The sequence below is a fragment of the Erinaceus europaeus genome, chromosome X, assembly GCF_950295315.1.
Source record: "Erinaceus europaeus chromosome X, mEriEur2.1, whole genome shotgun sequence".
NCBI classification, from domain to species: domain Eukaryota; kingdom Metazoa; phylum Chordata; class Mammalia; order Eulipotyphla; family Erinaceidae; genus Erinaceus; species Erinaceus europaeus.
In genome coordinates, this window is record NC_080185.1 from 23419335 (window position 1) to 23427252 (window position 7918).

The 7918-nt window shown below is 39.9% G+C and overlaps 1 pseudogene; it reads left to right on the plus strand.

Moving 5' to 3' along the window:
* Positions 1-4741: 4741 nt before the first annotated feature.
* Positions 4742-5567, plus strand: LOC103108153 (ribosomal protein uL30-like; annotated as a pseudogene).
* The last annotated feature ends 2351 nt before the right edge of the window (positions 5568-7918 follow it).

Genomic DNA, 7918 nt, shown 5'->3' on the forward strand with positions numbered 1-7918 from the left:
TCATTGAGCACTCGATAGATATCTTGCCTTTCTCTTCTGGCCTGTAGTGTTTGTATGGAGAAGTCTGCTGCTAATCTTATGGGTTTTCCTTTGTAGGTGAGTCTTTGTTTTTCTCTTGCAGCCTTGAGGATCCTTTCTTTATCCTTATTCCTTTCCATTCTAAGTATGACATGTCTTGGTGTCTTTAGGTCTGGGTTAATTCTGTTTGGGACCCTCTGGGCTTCTTGAATCTTTATGTCTTTGGTGTTGTCTAGACTAGAGAAATTTTCAGCTATTATGGCCTGGAGAATGCTTTCTTCCTCCCCTTCTCTTTCTTCCTCTGGTAAGACAATAATGCGTATATTGTTTCTTTTGAAGTCACCCCATAGGACTCTGTTGTTGTTTTCAGCATCTCTTAATCTCTTTTTGAGATCGCTTACTTCTTTTTTAGTTGTCTCTAATTCATCCTCAATCTTGCTAATTCTGTCTTCAGCCTCATAGATTCTATTCTCTCTGCCCTCTACTGCTTTCTGGAGTTCATCTATTTTGTTGCCCTGCTGTGATACTGTTTTAGCTTGTTCAGCTAGTTGCCTTCTTAGCTCAGCGATTTCAGCTTTCAGCTCTCTAATAACCATGAGATAATTAGAATTTTCTTCCATATTCTCATTTGTTGTTCCTGCATTTCTGATTACAATTTTTTCAAATTCTTTACTCACTCCTGTTATTATTTCCTTAGCTAATGTTTGGATGTTGAACTCGTTGTTTTGTGCTTCACCCTCTGGTGGGCTTTTAGCTGGACTCTTGTCCTGGTTCGAGTCTCCAATATTTTTTCTTGTTGTTTTAACCATTTTATATAAGTTAACAGTTTTTTCAATCCCTGAGTTGGAGTTCAGTGGTGTAAAAGCCTTTTTTTTTCCCCCTGTAGGCTATGGGAGCCTGAGGGCTTTTAAACTATCAATAGGCTTCTTAGCTTAATCACTGACTCCTGACCAAGAGATAAAGCAGCGTGTGGCAGAGATCATCCAGTGGTTATGCAAAGAGACTTTCACAGCCCCTCAGCTATGCCACGGAGGTATAGGTCTTTTCCTGAGTTTCCCGGTTAGATCTCTGTACCCTGGTGTCCCTCCCTGTTGCTGCTCCAGATTCTGAGGGTAATAGCAATGGAGACTCAGAGTTGCACTTGGTGAGTCTCTGGGGAGTCCTTTCCTCCCTTCAGCTGTCCCCTTGTTGGTGGAGCAGACTGGAGGTGGTGTCTCCACTGACAAACTGTCGAACTGTTAGCAGTCACTTAATCTCTCCTTAGGCCCCTCTCTCCTCTCTGTCACCAGCCACGCGTGTTTGTACTCACGGGTGATTTACTGGGTTTCTGTGGTCATTCTAGTCCTGTCTTGTTTCGGTCCAGGTGGTCTCCTTTGGTATTCCTAGTTGATCCAGGAGAGGAGAGGAGAGGAGAGAAAGTGATCTGCTGCTCGTAGCTCCGCCTCCGGAAGTCCACAAATGTATTTTTTCATTCTGTAGATATTTTCATTGTCTTGCGAGTGTCACTTGATGCAGAAAAGTTAATTTTGACAAAGTGCAATTTTTCTGTTTTTTCTTTTATTACTCATCCTTTTAGGACTAAAGCTAGAAGTCTATTACCAAAACCAAGGTAATAATAATACACCCATTTTATCCCAAGGTAAATACTTGTAGCTCTAAATATTTAAGTAGTTCATCAATTTCGAGTTAACTTTTGTATATTGTGTAAGATAAGAGTCTGTCTGGGGCGTAGCCTAGATGGCAGCTGGGAGACAACACCTGATGTGAGCTCTGCAAGGAAGCTGCTTTCAACCTGGGAATCTTGGCCACCAGGTTCCAGATGCTACCATGATACCAACCTGACTTCCCTGGGCAGACAACACCACCATGTGTCCTGGAGCCTCCACCTCCCCAGAGTCCTGTCCCACTAAGGAAAGAGAGAGAGACAGGCTGAGAGTATGGATCGACCTGTCAATGCCCATGTTCAGTGGGGAAGCAATTACAGAAGCCAGACCTCCCACCTTCTGCACCACATAATGATCCTGGGTCCATACTCCCAGTGGGATAAATAATAGGGAAGCTATCAAGGGAGGGGATTGAATATGGAGTTTTGGGGCTGGGAATTGTGTGGAAATGTACCCCTCTTATCCTATAGTCTTGGTAATATTTCCATTTTATAAATAAAAATTTTTAAAAAGAGAATCCATCTATACACTAGGTAGCATGTGGGTGCTCAGACTCCCCAGTACACACTACTGAAAACTTTTCACATCTGTAAACAATATTGTGGTAAACAACCCTTAAAATCTGTCCTACATTTTCCCCTGCAAAGCCTTGCTTTATTGAGGGTGTGAAAGCTTTAGATACATAAAACCAAACTTCCTCCAGAAAGGATATTTGGAATCTGCTACAATGAGGTCAAACAGTATTTTCTCTAAACTCTTAACAACCTTGTATATAAACATTTGTTAAATTTTCCTGTGAATATATGTGGCATAGGAATGTATTTCCAAATCAAGTTTAAGGGAGTTTTGGCTAAACTTCCTGAGTGGCCCAACATGCTTGCCTCAGCGCCTTCCTTTCCAAAGCCCTCACACTTAAGAACACATTACTCACGAATAGACCTGGATGGAAACTACTGCAGAGTCCAATATTCGTCTAGTTAAGGAAGCAAAGGAAACTCTTCCTTTCAGAAGAGCAAGACTAGAAAAGGAAAGTATAATCAGGTTACTCTTCTGGATAATAGAATTTTTAAGTATTCCCTTTCTCATTACAAAGTCACAAACCAGCTGTTTGCAACTTTCAAGTGGTGTGTGTGTGTGTGTGTGTGTGTGTGTGTGTTCAATGGAGAGTTACCAAGCACAAGACTCATGCCAAGAAATAAACTAAACTGAAGTTGGCAGGGTTTTTTAAAAAATAGTTATATAATAATTATAAAGGGAAAATAAAATGCTATTTTGCTGTTATCTGTTTTTTTTAATACCAGTTGAGCACTTCAAAATGTGTACTGGGACAGTTTTTACAGCTGATATAGCTTTGGGCCCTGTCACCTCTGCTTCTCTGAAATAATCATAGCAAGTATATCTCTATTTTGTTTTGTCTCAAGCTGTAGTTACAATAGAAACAAAATTCTATGGTGTGTGCTTTGTCAGTGGGAACTTGTTATTAATATGGAAATCCTGAGAGGATCATTTATCCACACAAAACAAGAAACCAGGGGGAAATTAGCTTTCCACATTTCATCATAAATCATGCATAATTCATAGAAGAAGGAAACTATTGATGAAGCTGAACAAAATGAGCTTCTTGTTTCCAGAAAGAATCAAAATATTAGGGATAAAGCTCTCTAATTTCCTAAATATTTTCTTAACACCTTCTGAAGCCTATGCCATCATGACATCCATTGTTAGGCAAGCCAAGATGAAGACAGATGTTTGTCTACTTATTTATTTTATTTTGTATTGGGAGGTTAACGGTTTACAGTCCATTTGTTGGGACAGAGGTACAATTTCACATTTCACCATGACAAGTTTCTGCAGTACACTCTCATCTCTAACTTAGGTCTTTTTTCATCATTATGTACTAGGACCTGAAGCCCTCCCCCCCACCTGTCCCTATCCTTATTTCCAGAATCATTTGTTTTCGTGCAGGACACTAAACCAGTCCAAGTTTTACTTATGTTTCCCTTTTCTGTTCTTGTTTCTTAAGTTGAAGACAAATATTTTTAAAGGATCAATTTTTCATAAGGCAGCAGGGGGCCTTAAAATACCTAGTACAGTGGGGGTGGGTTGTGGCACACCTGGTTGAGCACAGGTTACAAAAATACCTAGTACAGAAGACAGGCAATGGCACACCTGGTAGACTGCACACATTGCCATCCTTGATGACCTAGGTTCAAGTCCCCAGTCCCTACCTGTAAGGGAGAAATTTCACAGCAGCAAAGCAGTGCTTCAGCTCTCTTGCTCTCTCTCCCCACTCCATTTCTCTCTATATCAGAAAAGAAATAATAATGAAAAGGAAATACCCAGTTCAGTTCAATTTACAGATAGTGAGTTTGAAGCTCAGTGGTGACATGATCTGTTTAGTGTTACAAAGATCCAGTAGCAGAACTGAAGTTACTACAAGCCTGTTCTCCTGACCCTTGCAGTCACTGATAATGTAGTCTAGACACTTCCCGAAAAGGATTGGCATGGGAATTTATGCTACCAACTCACTGTGCTATCAGTAATGCCACAGATTGCCAGCTCCTTCCATACAGTTTATTGGTCAATTTACAGGATTTAGTTAATAACTGCATTAACTTAATTCCCCAGAAAGAACACAGTTATGAAGTCTCCCACCGTTAAGAAAGCTGAACAGGTTCTCGAGATTTCTATATGTGATGTGTGACTCTTGCTATTAACATACATCACAGACACTTGTGAAAATCAATCATAATCACGCTTGAGCTAAGCACACCATTGTAGGAAATTTGTGTAATGTTATTAGAATTTAAAGGAAACAAAGCTGCAACTAGTGATATGATTTAGCTTAAATGAAGCGCTTATTTGAAGATGATACAAACTCTAAGAAGCTTGAAAGCGAGACAAGGTAAGTTTTGTAACATTTTTAATAAGATCCCAGTCGCTCGCTGTTGCTTTGTGGATACAGGTGACCCAGTTCCTCCAGGTTAACTAGAATAGACGTTTCTATGATCAAGTAAACATAGAGAGCTTCCGCTCTTCCTGGCTTGGTGAGGTTGCTCATGAGCAGTAGCGGCAACGTTGGGAAGGTGGCGGAGGAAGAGCCAAAAAGAAAGATCCCTTTGGTTCCAGAAAAATCTGAAAAAGAGGAAAGCTTATCAAGCTTTCAAAGCCACCCAGGCAAATCAGGCACTTTTGGAAAGGAAGCAACAGAGGAAAGGGGAAAAAAAATCAGGTTTAAACGGCTAGAATATTTCCTACATGATTTCTGGCAGCAACAACGTGACAAAGTTCACCTCAGGTGACTAGAAGTAAAACCTCATGGCTTGGATGTGATAAACACAAGTTGGCCTTTGTTGTGCGCATCCAAAGGATTGATGGTGTGAGCTTAGCAGTGCAGGACTTCGCCTGAAAAAGATTTTCAGTGGTGTCTTTTTAAAAGTGACCCCTCAAACCATAAGAATACTGCGTACAGTGGAGCCTTATGTGACCTGGGGATTTCCAAATCTGAAGTCTGTCTGGGAACTTATCTTGAAACGTGGACAAGCCAAGGTCAAGAATAAGACTATCCCTCTGACAGACAACACAGTGATTGAGGAGCACCTGGGGAAGTTTGATGTGATTTGTTTGGAAGACCTGATTCATGAAATTGAGTTTCCAGGATAGCATTTCCAGGTGATATCAGAGTTCTTGTGCCGTTTCCAGCTTTCAGTGGCTTGTCATGCTCCCAAGAATAGAGTGGGCTTCCTCAAAGAGATCGGTGTGCCTGACTACTGAGGTGAATGAATCAGTCAGCTCATCCGAGAGTTGAATTAAGTCTAGAATATATGAAAACACTATGCACTGATAGCATGGGTTTTGGGGACTATCTGGTGTCTTCAAAGATTACTTTCTATTATGTCTTCAGAGACTGGAGGGGAAGGGTCTGAATAAAAAGACAGCGGTATTCATGCAGGTATATCTGATTACAGCTCTGGCTCTACCTTGAAGTTCCTGTGTGAGGTCTGCTGCCTCCTGAGAAAATGAGCAAAGAACTCATACTATGAAGTAGGGCAAGGTTCCTACGTTGTAACATCTTCTGTCTTGGGGATTGATGTTGGTGGATGAATGCCTAAGTGGGTATACAAGAAAGTGAACTAAGCGCAAGGGCATATTTGAACCTGGGAGTTCCCAGAGCCTTCTTTTATCATATAATTAAAAGAGCACACACACACAAAGGAAACAAAGCTATCTCTTTGACAAAGAACTTAACTGCATTCTGAAATTTTCTTCAAAAGATTTACTTATTAATGAGAAACAGAGAGAGGGAGACAGAACTAGAGTATCACTGTGGTAATGTCAGGGATAGAACGCGGGACCTCATGCTTGAGAGTCCAATGTTTTATCCACTGTGACACCTCTGGCAATTTCTGAATGTATGCTTTCAAGTACCTGACAATAAAGTCTACCTATATGATAGATTTTCTAAGTTCAACTTTTATGATCTGAAGTATTTAAAAACACTTCAGGCAAACTGTAATTAGTTTTCTCCATAAATACTCAAAGTACCATATATGCATTGTCATCAAGAATATATATATATTTGCTTCTAGGTGAATTTTAAAAATTCATTTAGGAGATGAGATGAAATATATCCTTTGGTGGGAGTACTAATAATTCAAAGGGCAGGGACAAAGATTAATGTAGAATTAGATTCTTAACTCATGTGCTTTTAATAGATCATTAGATTTGCCTCAACTCCAAAGAGCCAATGGGATAGGACACCCAGATACAAATTCTAAACTCATCTCTTTAAAAGTTTTCTATAGGTGTGAGCTGTTAAACAATAGAATGAACTGTCATGTGAGGGAGTCCTTTTTATTACTAAAAGATTTCAAACTTAGGCTAAATATCACATCTGTCTGAAATTTAAAGAACTCTGCAACTGAGAGGCAGATTAAAAGATTTCTATAACCCTATGAGCTCTAATGTTATTCCAATATTGTCTTTTTATCCTGTTTCTACACCACAGGGGTCCTTAACTAAGTGCATTTATAATCATATTATGTTGGACTGTCTTGCATCATTATTTCTGTACTTGTGCTGTCTTACTTGAAGTCTAGGATGTTGGATCACTTGTCTTCACATATGCTACAATTTAAGTATAGTTTCCTGTACACCAAAAACATTCACTAATTACTGAATACACTTGAATTTATAAGCTTGACTGGTTGAATTAATCATTACAAATTTTGAAGAGCCATACTATTTCAACTGATCTGAGAATCTAACCTCATTACTGAGGTAAGTTTCTATGTTAGGATGAGTTTGCAGTGCCACACTTTCATAAGACTGTAAGTAAAGTAGGGATATTTGAGCACAGATACTGATTTAAATTTATTATTAAGGTTACTGAGAATTATGTTGAGTACATAACTTTACACTTAAAAATTATACTTTAATAGGTCAGAAGATAGTTCACCCAGTAGAGCTACATACCTTCTTGTGAATGAGACCCTGGGCCCCAGCACCACATGGGAGCACTGTGGTTGACATTAGTGAAACTCCATGAATGGGAGAGCAGCACTGTGCTATCTCTCTGCGTTCCTCTCTATTTCTTTTCTCTTTCTGTTTATTTATTTATTTTCCCTTTTGTTGCCCTTGTTGTATTATTGTTGCTGTAGTTATTATTGTTGTTGTCGTTAGATAGGACAGAGAGAAATGGAGAGAGGAGGGGAAGACAGAGAGGGGGAGAGAAAGACAGACACCTGCAGACCTGCTTCACCGTCTGTGAAGTGACTCCCCTGCAAGTGGGGAGTCGGGGGCTCGAACCAGGATCCTTATGCTAGTCCTTGCACTTGGCGCCACCTGCACTTAACCTGCTGTGCTACCCCTCTCTATTTCTATTGGTTTAAGCTTCCCTGTTTCTAATACTTTGATATAGCAGTTATAAGAAACAAATATATGTCATATGCTATGAAAATTCAACATTATTATGTTTTGTATGTTTAGGATGACACAAAAGAGCCTCACAATATTTTGTATACCACCACAGCTATTGCTGAGGCTTGGTGCCTGCATGAGAAATCCAATGCTCCCAACAGCCTTTTTTTTCCATTTTTTTCTATATATATCTTATTTCTCTATAGAGACAGAAATAAATTGGGAGGGAAGGGAGATAGAGAGGGAAAGAGAGGGAGAGAGACATCTTCAGCACTGCATCACTGCTCATGAAGCTTTCTCCCTGCAGGTGCGGACTG